Source organism: Oryx dammah, unplaced genomic scaffold, assembly GCF_014754425.2.
Source record: "Oryx dammah isolate SB20612 unplaced genomic scaffold, SCBI_Odam_1.1 HiC_scaffold_2, whole genome shotgun sequence".
NCBI classification, from domain to species: Eukaryota; Metazoa; Chordata; class Mammalia; order Artiodactyla; family Bovidae; genus Oryx; species Oryx dammah.
The window spans coordinates 21954842-21979683 of NW_024070186.1; the positions used below are offsets into that span (position 1 = coordinate 21954842).

The 24842-nt window shown below is 46.8% G+C and overlaps 1 protein-coding gene and 1 pseudogene across 2 annotated transcripts in view; both read right to left on the reverse strand.

Moving 5' to 3' along the window:
• The window catches only part of SLCO2A1 (solute carrier organic anion transporter family member 2A1), a 92408-nt gene that overhangs the window by 64512 nt on the left and 3054 nt on the right, over positions 1-24842 (reverse strand). The window lies entirely within an intron of this gene.
• On the reverse strand, positions 10933-13023 carry LOC120857357 (annotated as a pseudogene).

Here is a 24842-nt window from a genome sequence, read left to right on the forward strand (position 1 = left end):
CCCCGTGGACTGTAGCCCACCAAGTTCCTCTGTCCCTGGGATTCTCCAGGCAAGAGTACTGGAGTGGGTTGCCATTTCCGTCTCCAGGGGATCTTCCCGACCCAGGGATCAAACCCAGGTCTCCCGCATTGCAGGCAGACGCTTTAACCTCTGAGCCACCAGGGAAGCAAGCTGCTGACAAAAGTCCATATAGTCAAAGCTATGGTTTTCCCAGGAGTCATATACAAATGTGAGGGTTGGACCATATAGAAGGCTGAGCACTGAAGAACTGATGCTTTCAAACTGTGGTGTTGCAGAAGACTCTTGAGAATCCCTTGGACAGCAAGAAGATCAAACAGGTCAATCCTAAAGGAAATCAACCCTGAATATTCGTTGAAAGTACTGATGCTGAAGCTCCAATACTTTGGCCACCTGATGCAAAGAGCCGACTCACTGGAAAAACCCTTATGCTGGGAAAGACTGAAGGCAGGAGAAGGGGGCAGCAGAGGATGAGATGGTTGGATGGCAACATCGACTCAATGGATATGAGTTTGAGCAAACTCTAGGAGATGGTGAAGGGCAGGGAAGCCTGGTGTGCTGCAGTCCATGGAGTCACAAAAAGTCAGACATCACTGAGCAACGGGAAAACAACAACCTGTAGCAGAGTAGAGGCAAGGAGGCCACTGGAGGATTTGAGGACAAGACTGAAGAAGCCTCCAGTCAGGGTGGGTCAGTAAACCAGGGGACGTTAGCAAGGGAGAAGGTCATGACTAAGGAGAGGTGGGGGTGGTGAGCATCTGAAGACCAAGGAAAGGAAAGCAGGGGGCTCCAAAGACAATGGGGAGCAGGTAAGTGGTGGGAGGCAGAAGTGGGCTGGGGGCAGGGAAAGACCCAGGTGGACATTAATGGAGCCATCCCTGGTTTCAGGCGAGCTGGCAGGTGCCCCTAGGGAAAAAGAGCCTCACTTCTGACAGCTATTTAACCCCACACCCAGGAAGAAAGAAGATCCCTTCAGGACCATATAGAATCCAGGGACTAATCACTAAATTAAAATGGTGACTCAGTAATCACTATTTGGGGTCTTGAAATCAATCCCCTTAGGGCTTTATGTTGACAGTCTTTGAGCAAGAAGGCAGCTGTGGGAAGATGTCTTGTCTGATTATCTCTGTTACCTTTTGTTCCACCAGGGCAGAGCCTCACGCCTTGTTAGACTTCACACGACACCATCTATGGAGGGAAGGTTTGCCTGCAGTGGAGCCCCAGGGATCTCTCCTAACAGAACATCACTAGCTAAATTTGCAGAAGAATCTGGAGGAAAAACGGGCCTTTGATGAGGCTCTCTGGGACATGGGAATTCTGACTTGAAAGATAAAGGATCTGGTGCCTGACAGAGGCGACCTGATTTCTAACAACATATATGATTTGGTCCAAGTCCAGTCTTGCGTCTAGTCTTTAAATGGGTAAGAGTCTGCACGTCTGGCCCCCTGCTCCAGGGGTGGACAGCTTTGTCACCGAAGGCTACATCCGAATGTGGTGGTCAACACATCTGCTTGGTCTTTGCTCACCCCTGGCCAGCACAGTGGCCCAGGATATCTCTGCCCCCAAAGGAGCCTCTATTCCAGTTCCCCTCTCACCACCATTTCCATTTATCTCTGGTCCTTTCTGGACTGAGGGCCACTCCTTCCATGGCCTCACCTCTTGGACTCCTATGTGCCTCCCCTTGCCCTCCGCTTTGTCTGCCTTCCTCCCCACTCCACTCCTCAGATCAGCAAGGAGCAGGGGAAAGGGAGAAACACTTGCAGGGTCTGGAGAGGGCAAAGTAGAAGACATTGGGTGGGATCCAGCCTTCAGCTGATAGGAGAGGACCGTCAGCACTGCAGAAAATGCTCAAAACCTTTCTTGGAAAATTTCCTCGGGTGTTAGGTTGGACTGAGAGAGGAAAGGAAACTCTTACGGGAAAGGTCAAGGCAGGAGGCCAAGCAAGGCATGCTAGCCTCCTTCCCATCAAAAAGTACATTAGATAAAAGCAATCGAACATCCTTCCCTGGTACCCGCACCCTTGGCCGCTTCCTCCCACCTCCGCCGCCCAGGGCCCCAGGGAGTGCCCAGGGGAGTGGGCCACAGAGACCTCCACTGTTGCCCTGTGGCCTGGAGGGGTCGTCCAGGGTATCAAGGTCTTTTCTATGACGTGAAATGTCCAGTCTAAACACAGGAAATGAGGGCAGGAGTGAGAGCAAGGGGGAAAGCAAGCCAATTTCTCAAATTCCCTGTTTACCTACAGTAAACTTTAAGCTATAAATATCACTAGTTAGAATACCCCTGATCTTGACCTCTGAGAAAATTTGCCCTTTCCAAACCACCTGTGGGAAAAAAGAGGTTAAAATGGAACTCAGCCCCGCACAGCACACCTGTGTGCCCAAGCTCCTCTGGAAATTCTCCCAATTCCAACACGTGGCCACCATGTTCGTCAAGCCCAAGAAGGCTCTGTCCACCCCACCCTCCCCTCCCCAACCTCCTTTCTCCACGGCGTGCCCTGGGAGGCCTCCACTGGCCTGCCTGGAATGCTCCCCAACATTCTTGCCATCAATTACGACTCCACATTAGATACTCACATTCCCTGGCAACCATTTCCATTTAATACAGTTACTTCCCATCAGTCACTTTAACGAATACTGTGGGGACAAGACTATCACAGCCACCTCAGTGACCTCTGCTTAGGAATCAGTGCTCTGATGGGTGCTTTGCCTCAGAGCAGAGGTTCTTGAACTTCAGGGCACAGTAGAGTGGCCTAGCGGGTTTGTTAAAGTGGTGTGCCCCACCGGCAGCTTTGGATTCAGCAGATCTGCAATAGGGCACAAGAACTCGCATTTCTAACCAGCTGCCATGTGATGCCAATGCTGCTGGTACAGGGGCCACACTTCGGGAACCATTGCCTCAGATTCAAGTAGGGCCCCCTGAACTCTAACCCAAATCCTTCTTTCCAGCATTTCCTTCCTGGAGACAAGGCCTAACTGCTGTAAACCCATTACAAAGGAATGAGGGTAAAACTGAGAGGCACACCCTTAATTCCTCTGCCCTCCCCTTGGCCATCTGCCCATCTGGGTATGGGGTCTGTTTGCATGCTAAGGCTCTGTCAGCTCTGTCATGGCAGCAGCCAGGAGCACCCCACAACTAGCTCTGACTGTGCACTTCCATTGGCCTCTCAGCTCCTTGGAACATCCCTGCTGCCTTGCCTGGAGCGCTTAACAGCAAGTGCAAGGCAGTGTGGTTTCATCATCCACACCTGGTCTGTTTGGCTGCGCTCTCTCCCAGCAGGTTTCCAGACTCCTGAGTGAAATCATCAATAAGTGTCTGTAGATAGGGAAAGATTAGCTAAGTGAACACTTGACACCTACAAGCCGCAGCCTTGGGGGTGGCAGACGTGAGCTCACCCCCTTTCCAGTATCATGACCAACTCATGTCTGCAGCCCAGGGGGCTATGACTGCAGCAGCAGGTCAGAGACGAACACCAGTGGGCAGAGTAGGAAGGGTCGTCGAGATGTTGGTGATACACTGGGCGTCTGCTCTGTGGAGGGGAGAGAAGCACAGACTGATGATGGGATTTTCACTGTGGGAAGGAGAAGATGCCATGCCCCATTTCAGGCTCCCTTGCAGAAGTTCACCCCTATGTACCCATTCCTCCCATCAGTGATGTCAGCAAAGCCCCTCTGCAAATCTCTCCTTTTGCAGGCCTATTGCCCAGGGGTGCTCACGTCTCCTCCCTGCTGCCACATTCTGTTCCATACTTGTCCTGAATGTCACTGCCCTTTGACCCTGTGACAGCACTTTTGATGTGTCCATTTGGCTACACTACAGTCTCCAGTTATTCAATCAAACATTAATCTAGGTGTTGGCTGTGAAGCAAGTTTGCAGCTGTAATTAAAATATATAATGAGTTGACTTTCAGGAAGATTATCTTAGATAACCTGGGTGGGCCTGGTTTAAATAATCAGAAGACATTAAAAGCACAGTGGAAAGAGAAAGAGATTGACTCCCATCAACAGGAGCTTTGGCCCAATGCCTGTGATCATCCTTTCCTGACTGCTTACCCTGTGAATTCTGGGTTTGCTTATTCAGCCCCCACAATTGTATAGGCCAATTCCTTGAGATAAATCTTTTAACGCATATATCAATACATACATATGTGTTTGTATCTATTGGCTCTGGTGTGATTAAACCCTGCAGTTGGCAAAATAATGGCCTCCCAACCCCTATATACTGACACTGTGCTTAGTTGCTCAGTCATGTCTGACGCTTTGCAACCCCATGGACTGTAACCCACCAGGCTCCTCTGTCCATGGGATTCTCGAGGCAAGAATACTGGAGTGAGTAGCCATTCCTCTCTCCAGGGGGGACATTATAACTGTAGATCAGAAAAATGATGATGCTGAAGAAAGAGCCCAGAAGTGAGCTACTTTCCTTTTCTTGAGTCTGGGTAGGAGACAGAAGTAAGGGACCCAAGTCAAATCAGCCTGTTAGTCGCTCTGCTGTATCTGACTCTTTGAGACCTCATGGACTAGGGCCCTCCAGGTTCTTTTGTCCATGGAATTCTCCAGGCAAGAATACTGGTGTGGGTAGCCATTCCCTTCTCCAGGGGATCTTCCCAACTAAGGGATCGCGCTAGGGTCTCCTGCATTGCAGGCGGACTCTTTACCACTGAGCCACCAGAGAAGATGGTGCAGGGAAGCTATAGATGATATGTATAGGGATACTTTCTTTTGTAAATTCCGTTAGACATTACTATGCTTTTTTTATTTTGAGGTACTATACGTCTTATTAATTCTGGATTTTTTTTCAATACTGTCTATTTTACCTATTCTTTCTGTTCTCTTCTTTGGGACTCATTTCAGACTTATATTGGACTTTATTTTTACTGTTTCCTTGTCTCTTAAACTGCCTTTTATAGTTTCCACTTCTTTTTTCTTTTAACTCATGAAACTATACTTTATTCAGCTCTCATTGGGTTTTCTCATGTCCTTTTTCTGTCCCAGAATCCCAGCCAGGACACTACAACACATTTGGCTGTTTGAGCTCCTTAGGCTCCTCTTGACTGTGACAAGACATTCAGACATTCCTAGTTTGGAGGAGTATTGATCAGATATTTTGTAAAATGCTCTTCAGATTGGGTTTGTTGATAATTTTCTCAAGGTTAGACAGGGGTTATATTTTTCAGGGAGGAAGACCACAGAGGTGAAATGCTCTTCTCACCCTATTAGTTAAAGGGTACATATTTTCAAGATAACTTATCACTGGTGATGCTAAACTTGGTCACTTGGCCAAGGCTGTGCTTGCCAGGTTTCTCCTCTGGAAGTGTCACAGTTTCCACTTCTTTATTCCTCTGTGCTGCGTTCAGGTGACTCTTCAACCCTATCTTCCACTTACTATCATTTAGTGCAGATGTCATTAAGTTAAGGACTTCAAATTGGGAACTTATCTAATCTGTTAATTAACCAGTCATTGCATCTAACCTACTACCTAACCATTCACTTTTTACTTTCTATAGCTATAGAATTTCTATGTGTTTCTCAAATCTGCTTGTTCCTTTGTTCTTCCCTGGTGTTTTCTATTTCTTCTTACACTTCTTTAAACATGTCAGTATATATTTATATTTACTTACTGGCTCCACTGGTCTTCGCCGCTACACGTGGGCTTTCTCTCGTTGCAAGGAGTGGGGCTACTCCTAGGTGCGGTGTTTGGGCTTCTCTTTGTGGTGGATTCCCTTGTGGAGTGTGGGCTCCAGGGCACATGGGCTTCTGTGGTCGCTGCCCACTGCTCAGTAATTGTGGCTCCCGGGCTCTTGGAGCTCAGGCTCAGTTGTCGTGTTGCACGGGCTTCGTTGCCCCTCAGCATGTGGAATCTTCTCAGATCAGGGATCAGACCAGTGTCCCCTGCATTGCATGGTGGATTCTTAACCACAGGACCACCAGGGAAGCCCTCAATACAATTTTATAGTCTCTTTCAAAGTGTACCATTATCTCAAAATCTTGAGGTGCTAGTCTTCCTCAATGATATATGTGCTGTCTGTGGCTTATGGTGGGTCGTTTCCTGTGTGACTGTTTAGTGGAAGCTCCTCTTCCATGAGCACAGCCTTCTCTTGGGATACTTTTGGTCTGGAAGTATCCCTCCAGAGTGGTTTTCCTCTGTGTCTACCAGAGAGCAAAGAGTTAGCACCAGTCCAGAAGCAATTTCTTATGCTAATTTATTTGATTAGAGATCCCCATACTGTGTGGATAGTATACATTCTGCTTCCAAGTTCACGTGGCTCAGACATGAGGTTTTGATTTCTCAGAATTATTTCACCTAAAGGTCCAGTTAGAGATATGCTTCTTACCTCTAACCAGGTGGTGGGCAGAGTTTTTCTGGTTACTTTCTCACCAAGGACCCAATTTCATGCATGAATCTGTGTGCCAACGCCCCATGTCATATTTGGTGCCTGTGAGATTACTAATACCCAATCTCCATCACGAGTTTCTTGAGAGTCTCTTTACACAGTTTCCCCTCAATCCCTGCTACAGAGTCAGCAGATACACTGTTCATCACTTCCTGCCCCTGAAGATTTCACTTCCTTTCTTACAAGTTCAGCTCTGTATTCAAATATTTGATGGTATTCTATTTTATCCAGAAACTAAGTATTTGTAATAGGAGGGTCCCATATGAAAACCACAGTTCACTATAGTTCTCTCATCTTACTGCAACTAACAAGAGCCTTTAGAAAGGGGTTGTTTTATGTTGAATAAACCTATAAACAGAAAAAAATTTTTTAAAAAGCCTTTGGAAGACAGGCACCTTCTGATTCACAGTTGTGTTACCCATGCAGAGGTTAAATAGTAGAAGCATGAAGGTGGCATGTTAGAGTTCAGAGTACATGACCCCAGATGCATTGAGCAGAATCCAGCTCTGTTTCTACCTCCTCTGCCCTCACAAAACCCAATTCTTTCCCCTCTTCTTTGACACACAACTTTGCCTCTATTTGTGCATCTGCCCACTGTTTATGTCGCTCAGGAGGGCTTGGTCCACTCTGTTTTGTACCTCCAATGGTTGAGACTAGGTGATCAATAATTACGTATTGCATGAAGCAGAGACATCACTTTGCTGAAAAAGGTCCGACTAGTCAAAGCTATGGTTTTTCCAGTAGTCATGTATGGATGTGAGAGTTGGATCATAAAGAAGGCTGAGTGCCAAAGAACTGATGCTTTCAAACTGTGGTGCTAGAGAAGACTCTTGAGAATCCCTTGGACAGCAAGGATATCAAAACAGTCAATCCTAAAGGAAATCAACCCTGAATATTCATTGGAAGGACTGATGCTGAAGCTGAAGCTCCGATACTTTGGCCACCTGGTGTGAAGAGCTGATTCATTGGAAAAGCCCCTGATGTTGGGATAGATTGAGGGCAGGAGGAGAAGGGGACGACAGAGGATGAGATGGTTGGGTGGCATCACTGATTCAATGGACATGAGTTTGTGTAAACTCTGGGAGACAGTGAAGGGCAAGGAAGCCTGGCATGCTGCAGTCCATAGGGTCTCGAAGAGTCAGACATGACTGAATTACTGACAACAATGAATAAATGAATGAATGACTGCATTTCAGGCAGCCATCCTGACACCATTCCTGGCCTCAGAGTTCTGAAACCCCTGCTGTTTATGACATTAGCAGAGTGCCAACTTGCAAACAGTGGTCACCAAATAACTCACGGCTGACCAAAATGATTGCATGAAAGCCCACCCAGGGATGTTGCCACATTCTTCCAGGTATAAAACTCCAGACTCAGCACTGGATCCCAGGCACCCCTGAGCAGATGCTGTCCTTCCTGGCCTCTGTCCTCACCACTCAGGCCCACTCTTCCTAAATGGCACAAAGCCCATCAGGTACACTCACTTCCCTAAGATGTTTGGCCAACGCTTAGGACTGGATTCCCAAGCTCTAAGCCAGCCTTTGGGAGTGGGCATCAGAGGCCTCCTGGACAGAAACACTTCTCAATCTTCCCAGAAAAGAAAATGTTTCATAGGTTTGCCTCTCTTTAAGAACTAAGGTATTATTATCTTACTTCGTCTCCATCACTGAGGAGCCATAAAACTAAAAAAAAAAAAAAAAAAATGCAGTGGGAAGACTTCCCTGGTGGTCTAGTGGTTAAGAATCTGTCTGCCAATGAAGGGGACACAGGTTCCACCCCTGGTGTGGGTAGATTCCACATGCCATGGGGCAACTCAGCCCATGCACCACAACTACTGAGCCCGAAAGCCACAGCTGCTGAAACCCGCGTGCCTAGAGCCTGTGCTCTGCAACAAGAGAAGTCATGACAATGAGAAGCCCGTGCACCGAAACCAGAGAAAGCCTGCATGCAACAACGAAGACCCAGTGCAAGCAAAAAAAAAAAAAAATGCAGCAGGAACAGTGACTGGCATAGGAATGGTCCTTGTAGACAATCCTGTCCCCTGGCTGCCCTCCTGGCCGCATCCTTGGTCCATCCTCGGGGACCTGGAGACCAGCCTCCTCCCACCTCACATCTCATTTCACAGGCCACGATGACAGACCTCGCTGCACCAGGCAAAGGTGGGTGTGGGGGGTATCATCACAAACTTCAGGGCTTTTAATTCGTAGTTTCTTCTAATTATAAACGCGGGACACGTTTACTGTAAAAATATGGAAAACACAGAATGTCACAAAGAGGAAGAACAAAACCATTTATAGGCTTCCCACTCAGAGAACTACCTCTGTTCAGGCATATCCTCTTCAAGTCTTGTGGATCCAGATCATATCTTCACACGGATGTTCATCCTGCCACCTCTACTTAAATTTATAGAATGAATTCTTCCCCCAAGTCAAAACTGTTCACAATAAATCTTTAAAACCTGACTTGTAAATATTTCATAGGCGGATGTCCCAAGATTTATTTACTGTCTTGCCAATTGCTAGATACACAAGTCGTTTCCTCACTATACATTTCTGAACAGATGAATTACATGATTAAGCATTGTTCAGTGGACTGGGTTTCCCTTTATTCATTCAGGAAGGGTTTCTAAGCCTCTTGATTGCTGCCCCCACCCCATGCCAGGCCCTGCTGTCAATGCTTATGTGCTGTGGCTGAGGGAAGGTGCAGCAAGGGAGGAAAACTGAGGAACAAGGAATGTGGGGGCCACCAGTGCCAAGTATGGCTTGGGAAAATAAAGCAATAAATATAAGTAAGCAGCCTGCTGTGTCTGTCGGTCTGGAGATTGAAGTAGCAAAGGCCTGGCTTGGCTGGTCGGGGTTTGGGGTGGGACACAAACTGGCTCTTAAGACAGTGTCCCTGAACCCCAGCTCTGTCACTGTGTGATGTGGCAGTTCCCTCGAAATGCCCATCAATTTTCTCCACTCTACAACGTGGACATCATGCGCCCCACAGCACAGAGAGCATTGCTGAAAAGACCTGACCTTGTTATGTCACTAAATTTGGCACATACAGGTGCCCCCCAAAGCACTGGCATTCACAACTACATACCCATATGCCCCATGTTTGATCACATAGACGTGTCCTAATAAAATGCATTGGACTTTGTGCTGATAGCTCAGAAAGTCACAATTGCTCCTAAAAATGTGTTGGTGCTGAGGGTGGGAATTCTAAATACTTGTGACTTTAAGGTAAACCAAATCAGGCCTGACTAACACTTGTCCCCACTCCTTGTGAACTATATGTACCTGTTTGTGTATTAAACTTACAAGTTGATTCATGGGACCCAAGCTTTCCTGGGACAGGGAGGCTGGAGCAGCAGTGAGCCCAGCAGGGCAGCGTCCCAAGAGCAGCAGCAGTCTGAAAGTGAAGAGGCAGCCACGGCCCAGAGGCTCACTTGTCCAAGTCAGTGACAGGATCCAGGGCTGCCGATGGCCCACTAGCAAGGCCAGTTCTACATCACTTTGTCTTGGCCATGGGTGGGTGGGATATGGGGCGTGTGGTCTAGGGTACAGGCAGGGATCCACAGGAATGTCTCCACTGGCATTAGGGCAGATGCTCTCCGTAAGGGTCTCTGTCCCACTCCCTGGTGATAAAAGTCAGGGAGTGTGGTTCCAGTGAGCCCCGTGTCTGCTTGCTCCAGAGAGATGTTGCCCAGCTGGAGCCTGGAGAATGGACCCAACGACCTGTCCAGGGCTCTTCCACGCTTGGCAAGGATTCTCCGTAAGGGCTCCCAAGTCAGGGAGAAGTGAGAGAAGACGGTAGAGAGAAGGCAGCATGTGAGCAGGCCTTGGGCTCCTGAGGGCATAACAAACTGGCAGGGCCTGATGGGGTGAGGATGCCCATCATAGGAAGATTTTTGCTGGTTCCAGGAAACCCCAGGCCCACCAGCCTCCACAGGGCCTGAGACCCCCTGGTGAGTGATGACCAGAACCAGTGAGGTTCTGGTCACAGCTCTGTGATCCGGGACAAGATCCGGGGGCCACATCTGCCCCTCAGCAAGGCCCACCTTCAGGGCCAAACAGGCTTTTAAAGAGGGTAGCCCAGGCCCCTGGGGCTTTCTGTGTCAACCCAGTTAGAGGGACCTGTGGGAGAAGGAAGATTGCCCTTCTATCAGACACAGTGAGGAAAGTGACCAGGAAGACGGGCTCTGCTGGATCGGCTCCAGGGGATAGATACAGAAGGGCAGACATGACCCAAATAGGAGAGAGCTGCCTACTGCCTGTGGGGCCACAGCTGTTGGGCCTGCCTGGTGATGTGGTGAGGTCCCCATCACTGGGGCTGTGCAAGGCACTGCCAAGAAGATTCCAGCCTCTTTGAACACATGAGCTTTCCATCACTGAATTTCAGTTAATTCAGTAATTCTGAAAAGTGCAAAGGGCACTGTGTTTCTTTTATATATATATATATATATATATATAACATTTTAACATTTAATAGAAAATATATATAATATTTTTTATTGGATCTTACATAAGATAGCCACTACAGAAACTTAACATAGTTTAGAAGCAAGATGGATGGTTAAGAAGGGCCCAGTCCTGTGGGCTATTTTCTCAGAGGCTATAGGTCAGAGATCACTGAGGAGAGGAGCTTCAGATGACTCAATTAGGGAAGAGCTGAGGAAAGGCTAAAATATAGGCTGCTGGACAGAGATAATGAGCCACTGGGATTATCGCTATCCCAAGGCTTGGGAAAGAGCATTACAAAAATCCCTCTCCCCTTAGGCACAGCCCCAATCTCAGCAGCTATGACAGGAATCACCTACTCTCTTCCTTGTCTAGAGTGGGAAAACATCACAATTTAAAAAAAAAAAAAATTACAATTTAAAGACACTACTGGTCCCTGCCCCCAACATTTGATTAGACTATATAGCATTCAATAATCCAGAAGAAAAACAAGGTAGCCTGGGTTGTCCTTTAGTGAGAGACAGTCAGAAACACTTCCTTAGAGAATGGGAAATACAAATCCCCCAAGGTCGACTGGTTTCCAAAACAACTGTCAGCTGACGTGGGTGGGTTCTGGCTTCCCGTGTGCAGTAGCCACTCCACTCTGAGGCAATGGTTGCAGAGGCTTTCTCAGAATTTTGAGATCCCTGTGATCAGCACCCATCTCCAGCAATCTGCATGTGGCCCAAAACGTCCACTGGACCTTCAGCAATTTCTTTGACCAGATGATCTTCAAGGGTTAGTGAAGGGTCAAAAAGCAAGGGTGAAGGAGGGCACTGCATACCATCACCCACAGCTCGGGCTTATCTGTCTCAGGCAACTTGAAATGCAGTGGGCAGCAGAAAGGAGCCTCAGAATGGCTGATAGGAACTGGTTTGTTGCAGGGTACCTGTTTACACCCCTGGCAGCACTGAAGAGAGCCTCATCTGTGTCCTCACAAACAGGAGTCTGGTCACTGGAATCGACAAAGACCAAGCACCTCTGAGTGAAAAGAGTGGTATGAGACTGTTAAGCAGTACCGTGTGTGGCCAGCTTTCTGCACTCCTACAGCTTGCCTGTGTAGTAAGGCTTCCACTCCATAGTGCTGATGACACCACTGAAGACATTTTAGATGCTTTAATTTCTCTCGTTCTTTGGCCAGAAGTCTCTCCGGGCCACTCAGGAGACTACTACCTAGAGCTTCATGTTCCACTTTGTAATTATGTAAAGATGCTGACGTCATTTAAACTGGTCAGTGCACAAAAACTTCAAATGAATAAGCTTCTCATGCGTAATCAAGGCCACTTCTTCAGCTATGTAGATGCCAGCACGTTCGAAATTTGGCTGGCTTCACTGCAGCTACATTCTGGAGTCTAAGACCCAGCTCTGTCCCAGCATGTGAGCTCAGCTGGCACAAGAATGCTTCACCCAAAAGCCCTGGACTGGTCTTCTTCGCTTGAGCATGAAGTACCAGGGCATTCCCACAGGCATGTTCAGCACAGAAGGGCACCCCATCTTCTCAGGCTTTGGAGCAGCACTGGGACATCTTTTTCCATTTTTCACCTCTTGCAAGGTGCATTCTTGTCGTTGAGGATATGCTGGGCAAAACTCCTGCCCCACCAGACAAGGTTGCGAGCATGGGCGATGAATGAGTGAACAGCACAGGGGCTCTTGAGACCTGGGCACTGGGTGATCCTCACTCGATCGGTTAGCAAGATGTGGATCTGCATCCTGGTCATACTGAAAGCTCTGCCGCTGCGCCGCTCCACTCTGGCACTGTGTTTCTATAGCCCAGTTTTATCATTACTTGTATGGATTCTACACAGTAGGTTAAAAATGTTGTACAAGTCATAATGGGCAATGAAGGCAGGGCCAGACGGGAGGACTTTCACATACAAATAAGAGGGAGAAGTGGGCCCTGCCACCCGTCTTCTCCTGGAAGCCTCCAATTCCTTCCTGCCGTGAGGCTTATTTCCATCCTGGGTACCATCCCTGACCTGCCATAGTCTCCTCTCTCACCCTATAGCCAGGGGCTGGAAGTCCATTCTTATAAAATGTCACAGCAAGGGAGGCAGTGGGGTGACCAACTTATCCCCATCTGCCCAGAACATCTTCAGTTTTAAAACTGAAGGATGGGGAACACGTGTACACCCGTGGCGGATTCATGTTGATGTATGGCAAAACCAATACAATATTGTAAAGTAATTAGCCTCCAATTAAAATAAATAAATTTATATTAAAAAAAACCTGAAAGTCTACCTCCTGGGAACCCCCTCGGTCCTACACATATCGAGGCCCTGGGTCACGCTGAGAGGCAGGGCACTACAGATCATTGTTTCTTGGAAATATGAGGGCCTCTTAGGGAGCTGAGTGCAACCAGTGACGTCTGGGGAAGTGCCTCCACAGTAGACATGCAGTACAGGCTTGTGAGCGAGTGATGCTTAGCTCCCCACACTTCCCTCAAATGCACTGTGAATAAAAGGCAAAGCAGGACAGTCTCATAAGGGCCTGGACACTGGCAGGAAGGACTTCTAAAAACAGTTTAATTCATCCTGCAATCTCTCAGGCAGCCAGTAGGGCAGGACCAGTGTGGCCCTTGCTGCCTGCTGTCTGCCCCCAAACAGGCACCCCCTCTCCCCAAGACCACAGGGGCCTCACTGCATCCTCTAGCCAGCTCCTCTCCTGGGGTGTCCCATGGTCTCAGCCCAGGAATGGCCTGCACCCATACCCCATACCTATCCCACTGACATTTCCTAGGTATCGTTCCCTCCATGCCCAACAAGCTGGCTGGGTGAGTTAACCACATAAACTAGTTCTAACTTGAGGCCTGTGGTATCATTTCCCAAGCTCTACCTGGGGTCACACCTGGAAGACCTGAGCCAAACATGGTGTGGCTTCTTGGAGCATCGGCATTACTACAACATTTGGGGGTAGACACAACATATTATTTGGAAGCACACAGATATATCATGGGAGAAAAACATAAAATTCACTTGATTCTAGGATAAAATGTCAACTACCACAGAAACGCAATAATCACTGTTAGTTAAACCACATCTCCAGAGCCCACCTTCATTCCCTTGTCCTCCAGTGTGGACATCTGGTCACTCGTTTAGAATTCAGGGCCAGCCACTAGCTTACTGAAGCTTACTGGTGCCACCTGCATTTTAACTGAGGCCTTCTGTGCTCCAGCGCACATCTCCCAAAGGCGTTGGATGGGACACACTTCAGAACATATATAGTTAAGACTGATGTTTGGGTAAACAAAATTCATCATTGGGACTCTCGGGGTCCTAAAGGACGTGCTGCTGCTGCTGCTGCTAAGTCGCTTCAGTCGTGTCCAACTCTGTGCGACCCCAGAGACGGCAGCCCACCAGGCTCCCCCGTCCCCGGGATTCTCCAGGCAAGAACACTGGAGTGGGTTGCCGTTTCCTTCTCCAATGGATGAAAGTGAAAAGTGAAAGTGAAGTCGCTCAGTCGTGTCAGACTCTTCGAGACCCCATGGACTGCAGCCTACCAGGCTCCTCTGTCCACGGGATTTTCCAGGCAACAGTGCTGGAGTGGGTACACACTAAATATTAAAGAAAGGGTTAGTGTTCCCACATTTCTAGAGGAAGAGGTCAACCCTGTAGGGGTCAGTGCCGATGCTGACCAGACTGAGTGTCCCACAGGTCACAAGTCCTGGGGTTACTGCCCCAGCTGGGGCTCTCTGCTCAACCCACAGCCTCTGTGACATCTCCACCCAACAAGGTGACGAGGCTGGGGAGATGATGAGAGGGCTGATCACTGCAAAGCATCATCCCAGCCATCCAGCCTGCAGTGTAGTCTGAGTCTCTGGGTCTTGGTTTCATCCATCACTTCTGATCAAATTTAATCCATTCCAGGGAATCAAGGTCCTCTAAATAAAGAGAGCTGAGATTAATTGCAGACAACCCAGCCAGCCCATACCCTCCTTTTTTGCCAGGTTTCAGAGCAGGGCGGCGGCCGAGAGGAGCAACCCCACATCCAAGGAGCGGTGGCTGCGCCGGTGCAGAAGGGCTGAGAGGAGCTACTCCACGATCAAGGTCAGGAGGGGCAGCGGTGAGGAGATACCCTTCATCCAAAGTAAGGAGCAGCGGCTGTGCTTTGCGGGAGCAGCCATGAAGAAATACCCCACGTCCAAGGCAAGAGAAACCCAAGTAAGATGGTAGGTGCTGCGAGAGGGCATCAGAAGGCAGACACACTGAAACCATACTCACAGAAAACTAGTCAGTCTAATCACACGGACCACAGCCTTGACTAACTCAATGAAACTAAGCCATGCCGTGTGGGACCACCCAAGACGGGTGGGTCATGGTGGAGAGGTCTGACAGAATGTGGTCCGCTGAAGAAGGGAATGGCAAACCACTTCAGAATTCTTGCCTTGAGAACTCCATGAACAGTATGAAAAGGCAAAATGATAGGATACTGAAAGGATACTCCCCAGGTCAGTAGGTGCCCAATATGCTACTGGAGATCAGTGGAGAAATAATTCCAGAAAGAATGAAGGGATGGAGCCAAAGGAAAAACAATACCCACCTGTGGATGTGACTGGTGATAGAAGCAAGGTCCGATGCTGTAAAGAGCAATATTGCATAGGAACCTGGAATGTCAGGTCCATGAATCAAGGCAAATTGGAAGTGGTCAAACAGGAGATGGCAAGAGTGAATGTCGACATTCTAGGAATCAGCAAGCTAAAATGGACTGGAATGGGTGAATTTAACTCAGATGACCATTATATCTACTACTTCGGGCAGGAATCCCTCAGAAGAAATGGAGTAGCCATCATGGTCAACAAAAGAGTCCAGAATGCAGTACTTGGATGCAACCTCAAAAATGACAGAATGATATCTGTTCGTTTCTAAGGCAAACCGTTCAATATCACAGTGATCCAAGCTTATGCCCCAACCAGTAACACTGAAGAAGCTGAAGATGAACGGTTCTATGAAGACCTACAAGATCTTTTAGAACTAACAACCAAAAAAGATGTCCTTTTCATTATAGGGGACTGGAATGCAAACACAGGAAGTCAAGAAACACCTGGAGTAACAGGCAAATTTGGCCTTGGAATGCGGAATGAAGCAGGGCAAAGACTAATAGAGTTTTGCCAAGAGAACGCACTGGTCAAAGCAAACACCCTCGTCCAACAACACAAGAGAAGACTCTACACATGGACATCACCAGATGGTCAACACCGAAATCAGACTGATTATATTCTTTTCAGCCAAAGATGGAGAAGCTCTATACAGTCAGCAAAAACAAGACCGGGAGCTGACTGTGGCTCAGATCATGAACTCCTTATTGCCAAATTCAGACTTAAATTGAAGAAAGTAGGGAAAACCGCTAGACCATTCAGGTATGACCTAAATCAAATCCCTTATGATCATACAGTGGAAGTGAGAAATAGATTTAAGGGCCTAGATCTGATAGGCAGAGTACCTGATGAACTATGGACAGAGGTTCATGACATTGTACAGGAGACAGGGATCAAGACCATCCCCATGGAAAAGAAATGCAAAAAAGCAAAATGGCTGTCTGGGGAGGCCTTACAAATAGCTGTGAAAAGAAGGAGAAAAGGAAAGATATAAGCATCTGAAGGCAGAGTTCCAGAGAATAGCAAGAAGAGATAAGAAAGGCTTCCTCAGGGATCAGTGCAAAGAAATAGAGGAGAAGAACAGAATGGGAAAGACTAGAGATCTCTTCAAGAAAATTAGAGATACCAAGGGAACATTTCATGCAAAGATGGGCTCGATAAAGGACAGAAATGGTATGGACCTAACAGAAGCAGAAGATATTAAGAAGAGGTGGCAAGAACACACAGAAGAACTGTACAAAAAAGATCTTCATGACCAAGATAATGACAATGGTGTGATCACTCACCTAGCCAGACATCCTGGATTGTAAAGTCAAGTGGGCCTTAGAAAGCATCACTATGAACAAAGCTAGTGGAGACGATGGAATTCCAGTGGAGCTATTTCAAATCCTGAAAGATGATGCTGTCAAAGTGCTGCACTCAATATGCCACCAAATTTGGAAAACTCAGCAGTGGCCACAGGACTGGAAAAGGTCAGTTTTCATTCCAATCCCAAAGAAAGGCAATGCCAAAGAATGCTCAAACTACCACACAATTGCCCTCATCTCACACGCTAGTCAAGTAATGCTCAAAATTCTCCAAGCCAGGCTTCAGCAGTACGTGAACCGTGAACTTCCAGATGTTCAAGCTGGTTTTAGAAAAGGCAGAGGAACCAGAGATCAAATTGCCAACATCCACTGGATCATCGAAAAAGCAAGAGAGTTCCAGAAAAACATCTATTTCTGCTTTATTGACTATGCCAAAGCCTTTGACTGTGTGGATCACAATAAACTGTGGAAAATTCTGAAGGAGATGGGAATACCAGACCACCTGACCTGCCTCTTGAGAGACCCATATGCAGGTCAGGAAGCAACAGTTAGAACTGGACATGGAACAACAGACTGGTTCCAAATAGGAAAAGGAGTCCGTCAAGGCTGTATATTGTCACCCTGCTTATTTAACTTATATGCAGAGTATATCATGAGAAACACTGGGCTGGAAGAAGCACAAGCTGGAATCAAGATTGCCGGGAGAAATATCAATCACCTCAGATATGCAGATGACACCACCCTTATGGCAGAAAGTGAAAAGGAACTAAAAAGCCTCTTGATGAAAGTGAAAGAGGAGAGCAAAAAAGTTGGCTTAAAACTCAACATTCAGAAAACGAAGATCATGACATGCAGTCCCATCACTTCATGGGAAATAGATGGGAAAACGGTGGAAACAATGTCAGACTTTATTTTTTTGGCCTCCAAAATCACTGCAGATGGTGGTTGAAGCCATGAAATTAAAAGACGCTTACTCCTTGGAAGGAAAGTTATGACCAACCTAGATAGCATATTCAAAAGTAGAGATGTTACTTTGCCAACAAAGGTCTGTCTAGTCAAGGCTATGGTTTTTCCAGTGGTCATGTATGGATGTGAGAGTTGGACTGTGAAGAAAGCTGAGTGCCGAAGAATTGATGCTTCTGAACTGTGGTGTTGGAGAAGACTCTTGAGAGTCCCTTGGACTGCAAGGAGATCCAACCAGTCCATTCTTAAGGAGATCAGTCAGGGGTGTTCTTTGGAAGGACTGATTCTAAAGCTGAAACTCCAAGACTTTGGCCACCTCATGTGAAGAGTTGACTCATTGGAAAAGACTCTGATGCTGGGAAGAATTGGGGGCAGGAGAAGGGGACGACAGAGGATGAGATGGCTGGATGGCATCACCGACTCGATGGAATTGAGTTTGAGTGAACTCCCGGAGCTGGTGATGGACAGGGAGGCCTGGCGTGCTGCGATTCATGGGGTCGCAAAGAGTTGGACACGACTGAGCAACTGAACTGAACTGAGAGCAGGTCTCCCAGCAAAGCTCAGATCCAACTGGCCCTACTCCTGGTCTCATCTCAATCAGCAACTTGTTAGCATGAGATGGGAATCTGAGAACCTAAAAGGACCTCAGAGATCACTAAGCTCAGACCCAAATGTTCATGGACAAGAGAATCTGGAACTGAGAGGCATTCTGTGGCCATGGGAAGGAGGGGGTTGGGAGTGAGCTGACACCTGTGGGAATTCCGGCTTTGCCACTGACTGGATATGTGGCCTTGGATGAACCTAGATTTCCAGTATGAAATGGAAATGCTTATACCTCCTTTGCAGGGCTGTTATTATGAATAGAAAAAGTTTAGAAACATATACTGAAAAATCAAATTCAAGGGAAAAGACAACCATTCAGCTCAAGCCAGAAGAAAAGCTGGAGCATGTAAATACATAAGATTTCATCCAGTTACTAAAAGAAAGCTTTAAATCTGCTCTTAACTCTTCCTAAAAGGCAAAGGAGAAGGGAAACTGAGTGGGTGATAAGATTTGGTAATCATACCATTGCAGGATGAAAGTCAAATTTTACCTGATAGCGAGACTTGCTGTTTAGCTACAGTAATCAAGACATGGTGGTATGGGCAGAGAGATAAACACATATATCAATGAAGCATGATAGAAAACCCTGAATGGACCCACACAAGTATGGCCGACTGATCGACAAAGACCCAAAAGCAATCCAATAGAGTATGGACAGCCTTGTCAACAAACGGTGCAGGAACCATTTATTTGTCCCTGACCACAGGCAAAACAATGAAACCTTGACCTAAACCTCACACTTATACAAAAAATTAACTCAAAATGGGTCACAGATTGAAATGTAAAAAAAAAATGTATAAAACTTTCAGAAGAAACACAGGATTTCTCTTTTATGAGTTAGGATTTGGTGAAGAGTTTTTAGACAACAATAAAAGCAGGATCCATAAGTTTAAAAATTGATAAATTAGACTTTATTGGAATCAAAACCTTCATCTCTGTGAAAGATTCTGCTGAGAGGATGAAAAGCTACAGACTGGGAGAAAATGTTTGCAAACAATATGCCCAATGAAGGACTTGTATCTCATATATGAAAAAAAAAAAAAAACCCTCAAAACAATAACTCAAAAATACAATAAGAAAAGGGACAAAATACATGAACACCTATTTCAGTGAAGACGGTATTGCTGCTGTTGCTGGTTAGTCGCTCAGTTGTGTCTGACTCCTTGCAACCCTATGGACTGTGGCCCGCCAGACTCCTCGGTCTACCATGGGATTCTCCAGGCATGAATAGTGGAGTGGGTTGCAATTTCCTTCTCCACAGGATCTTCCTAACCCTGGGATCGAACCTCGGGCTCCTGCATTGCGGATGGATTCTTTACCAACTGAGCCAGCAGGGAAGCCTGAAGAGGGTATACACATGGTAAGTGAGCACATGAAGAGATGTTCAGCAGCGCCAGCCAACTGGGAAATGCAAATCAAGACCACACTGAGATCTCACTACACACCAATCCGAACATCTAAAATACTCCTAGTTCCCTGAGACCTTGCAGGGGTCACCACCCCTCTCTGGGTCCATTTTTCATTTGGAGGAGGTTCTGGCCAGTGTTGACATTCTATTGTTGTACAAAAATGGGGTCTTCCAATTTATTTTCACCAGTGGCAGTGCCCTTCTGTAGGGGAGGAATTCTTTAAAAAAAAAAAAAAAAAAGGATAGCTAAAATAAAAAACAGTAAAAACATCAAATTCAGTAGAGGAACTGAATTTCTCAAACCTTGTTAGTTCAAATGTAAAATGTTATACCCACTCTGGAAAATAGTTTGGCAGTTTCTTTAAGGAAAAAAAAAAAATCAACAGGAAACCACCATGCGACCCAGAAAATGGACTCCTGGGCTTTTCATTTCAGTTCAGTCGACCAGTCGTGTCCGACTCCACGGCCCCAGGGACTGCAGCACACCAAGTTTCCCTGTCCATCTCCAACTCCCGGAGCTGGCTCAAACTCATGTCCATCGAGTCAGTGATGCCATCCAACCATCTCATCCTCTGTCATCCCCTTTTCCTCCTGCCTTTAATCTTTCCCAGCATCAGGGTTTTTACCCCAGCAAAATGAGAATTTATGCCCACACAAAAACTTACACATGATTGTTCATAACAGCTTTATCTGTAATAGCCCCAAACTGGAACAACCCACACGTCCTTCAGTAGGTGAATGGCTGGACAAATCATGATAACATCCATGCCATGGAACAGTATTCAGCAATAAAGAGGAACAAACTATTGATACATGGAACAACTTGGAATGATCTCAAGGGCATTATGCTGAATGAAAAAAGCAATCTCAAAAGGTCACATACATATTTCATGATTTCATTTATATCATGTTCTCAAAATGACAAAGTTACAGTGCTAGAGAACATATTAGTGTCGTCAGAAGGAGATCTCGGTGGCAATGGGATAGTCTTAAAGCAGAGGGATGGCAATTCCCTGAATCTGTACACGTGATCGAATGGCCTGGAACTATACTCACACATTACTGCAATCTCACTCCCCTGTTTTTGGTCTTACATTGCAACTATGTAAGGTGAAACCCTTGGAAGGAACCAGGTAAAAACTACATAGGTCCTCTCAGCACCATTTTTCCTATGAATCTGTAATTGTTTCAAAATAAATCCTTCTTCCACTTGCTTTCCTGATAGCTCAGTTGGTAAAGAATCTGCCTGCAATGCAGGAGACCCCAGTTTGATTCCTAGATTGGGAGGATCAGCTGGAGAAGGGATAGGCTACCCACTCCAGTATTCTTGGGCTTCCCTTGTAGCTCAGCTGGTAAAGAATCTGCCTGCAGTGTGGAAGACCTGGGTTCGATCCTTGGGTTGGGAAGATCCCCTGGAGAAGGGAAAGGCTATCCACTCCAGTATTCTGGCCTGGACAATTCCATGGACTGTATACTCTATGGGGTCGCAAAGAGTTGGACACTACTGAGTGGCTTTCACTTTCACTTTCCACTTGTTAAATTCATTACCAGGAGACAAAATGAAAACCAGGAAAGGGCTTGAGGCACAGTCACAAGATCAAAGGATGTGAATAACCTTTGACCTCCACCCCACCCAGTCCAATAATTCTCCCTCCTCGACCCCCAACACACCCATAAGCAAAGCAGGGTGGGCCTCTCAGGGGACAGACACCTTGGAGAACATAACATATGCTGTCCCTTGTGTCAGAGAAACAGCCAGGAAGGAAAGAGCATGTCAACTCATATAGGGGGATGAGGGCATTCTCTGGCCCAGGGGATTCTCTTCAGTGTCTCCCGAGGCACGGATTGCAGGTTGTGGGGATGTAGCACTTTCCTCTGGAAACTGAGAAGTTAAGCCCAAGCTGCTGCCCCACAGCTGGGGGTCAGAAGCCTCTGGACATTATGGACACAGGCCAGAACAAAGCACCCCTCCCTCACTTGGGGGGTCACCAGAGTCACTCAGGCCCAGCTGGGAGATCTCCTTCTTCCCCTGCCTTCCACCCCCACTGACAGGAAAGCCATTATTTTGCTAGGCTGGGACCCTGGGTGTGAAAGTTCCCAAAATGTGGGCAGCAATTACCAATCAACCACTCCTTCTATGAGATAACCCCAGTTTGGCTCCAAAAATTTCATTTTAAGAAGAAACAGATCTCTTTGAGGTTGCTAGGATATGTTAGCCACCAAGGTTTCCCCCTCATCTCCCTGACTCGTGCCCCATAAACATTGAATGAACCTGTTCTTAATTTGGAGCTTAGGAGTTCTGAATGCTGAACTCCTCCCCCTGACAACAGCTGGTGAGCAAGTATTCTGCTGCTGCTGCTGCTAAGTCGCTTCAGTCGTGTCCGACTCTGTGCGACCCCAGAGATGGCAGCCCACCAGGCCCCGCCGTCCCTGGGATTCTCCAGGCAAGAACACTGGAGTGGGTTGCCATTTCCGTCTCCAAGGCATGAAAGTGAAAAGTGAAAGTGAAGTTGCTCAGTCGTGTCCGACTCTTCGCAACCCCATGGACTGCAGCCTATCAGGCTCCTCCATCCATGGGATTTTCCAGGCAAGAGTACTGGAGTGGGTTGCCATTGCCTTCTCCAGAGCAGGTCCTCTACTTCTTAATTTAAAAAGTATTTAATAAGAAAAGGAGTTTAAAAAATACAATACACACAGTAATTATTTCTAAGAACGTGTGTTTATAATTAGTATTCAATAACATTCTAATTAGCCTTATGTTACCAAAAAGCATCACATGTTAAAAAAAAAAAAAAGAATGCTGTAAGCAAGGTGGCTCAGTGCTAAAGCATCTGTCTGCCAATGCAGGAGACGTGGGTTCGATCCCTGGGTTGGGAAGATCCCCTGGAGGAAGGAAAGGCAACACACTCCAGTATGCTTGCCTGGAGAATTCCATGGACAGAGGAGACTGGTATTGCAGTGAAAAGGAAAAATGAGGAATGAGTTTTTCTTTCCCTTTCCTGAGAACAAAGAAGATAAAGAGAACAGTGAACAGTCCCGAAGTTTCCTAGTTTTTACTTTTAACTGTTCCTAATCTGGACTGCAGCCATGAAATCAAAAGACGCTTACTCCTTGGAAGAAAAGTTATGATCAACCTAGATAGCATATTCAAAAGCAGAGACATTACTTTGCCAACTAAGGTCTGTCTAGTCAAGGCTATGGTTTTTCCAGTAGTCATGTATGGATGTGAGAGTTGGACTGTGAAGAAGGCTGAGCACTGAAGAATTGATGCTTTTAAACTGTGGTGTTGGAGAAGACTCTTGAGAGTCCCTTGGACTGCAAGGAGATCCAACCAGTCCATTCTGAAGGAGATCAGCCCTGGGATTTCTTTAGAAGGAACGATGCTGAAGCTGAAACTCCAGTACTTTGGCCACCTCATGCGAAGAGTTGACTCATTGGAAAAGACTTTGATGCTGGGAGGGATTGGGGGCAGGAGGAGAAGGGGACGACCGAGGATGAGATGGCTGGATGGATGGCATCACTGACTCGATGGACGTTGAGACTGAGTTAACTCCGGGAGTTGGTGATGGACAGGGAGGCCTGGCGTGCTGCAATTCATGAGGTCGCAAAGAGTCGGACACGACTGAGAGACTGAACTGAACTGAACTGAACTGAATCTGTACTCTGTAACTAAGCTTGTTTTTTTGCCCCCTAACTCTGCATGTCTGTAAATAAGTTTGGTTTTCTGCCCCCTAATTCTGCATAAGCTACATTTTGCACCTATTATCCTCTGGTTCTATGCCAATTACATCCTGTATTTGGTGTTCACCTTTATAGCACTCTCTTGGCAGATCAACCCACAGAAGTTTTTCTGTATCAGAAAGAAGGCCCAAGTAAAAATACACAATGGACCCAACTACTGGGCCACCAGACTGCCAGAGGCTACCTGAAGCCAGCTTGTGGCTATTTTTGAAACAATGCAGGAGGAAGAAGACCAGATCCTAACACCTTTGTTCCTCATCACTGACCCTTAACTGCAAGCGCTCATCCTATATAAACCCCTAGGCCCCTCCTCAGGAGGGGCGGCACAGTTCTTGAGGAATGAGCCTACTATGTTGCCCTCTCCACCAGCTAAGGATTAAAGCCACCTTTTAATATCCTCCAAACTCTGTCTCTGTAATTTTCATTCAGCTTCAGTGGGAGGAGAAAGCCAAGATTTTGTTCACCAACACTGTGGGCTGCCGTCCACGGGGTCACAAAAGAGTCGGACACAACTGAGCAATTATGCAGGCATGCACACAAGTCAGAAGCAATAGTGACTCTCCAGAGTAAATAACAATTGTATTGACTCCTGCAGAAGGAGGTACCAATGCCTGAGAGTCACCAGGCTCTTGAAATGAGACCAGGAAGGAAAAAAGATCTGAACCTGTTAGTGCCTATACACATCTGAGCTGCAGCCACTGGTCACAACTGGGGTGTGTCACCAGAGTCTGGAGAAACCCCTGACTGCTCGGAATAAGTACACCCAAGGTATCTCCACGTGCTTACACAGAGCTATCCAGCACTGTGCAATAGACAGGGCCAGGCACACAGGGGTTAGGGTTTGGGGCTCTGACTTCAGAGGCTCACATTCCTGGTTCCTCTACACACCACCCTTTCTATGTATCCACACCCAAGAGACCAGCCTCGCAAAGCCTTGTTTTCCTCATCGTTAATGGGAACAGTAACAGTGTTAAGTTGATAGAGCTGTAATGAGGATTGCATATGGGTAAACTATTTCCATAGTTCAAGTACCTTCAGACAGATCCATTGCTGTTAGCTACTATTGTTATTTTGGGGATACTATTATTATAAACTGCAGTTTCTCTTAACTATTAACTGTGTCTCACAGAATGAGGTATAATTGGTGGAATAATAGATTCGAAATGATGTTTGTATGCTGAGTCTTGTTTGCTGAGGCAAGAACTGACCTCACAATGATGCCAATACCAGAAAGCCCAGCATGATTTACAAAGCTATTTCCTCTGCCTCTTTCCGCATAATCCTTAGGAAGCCCTCCCCCAACAGCCCTGGGCGGGGGGGGGGGGGGGGGGGGGGG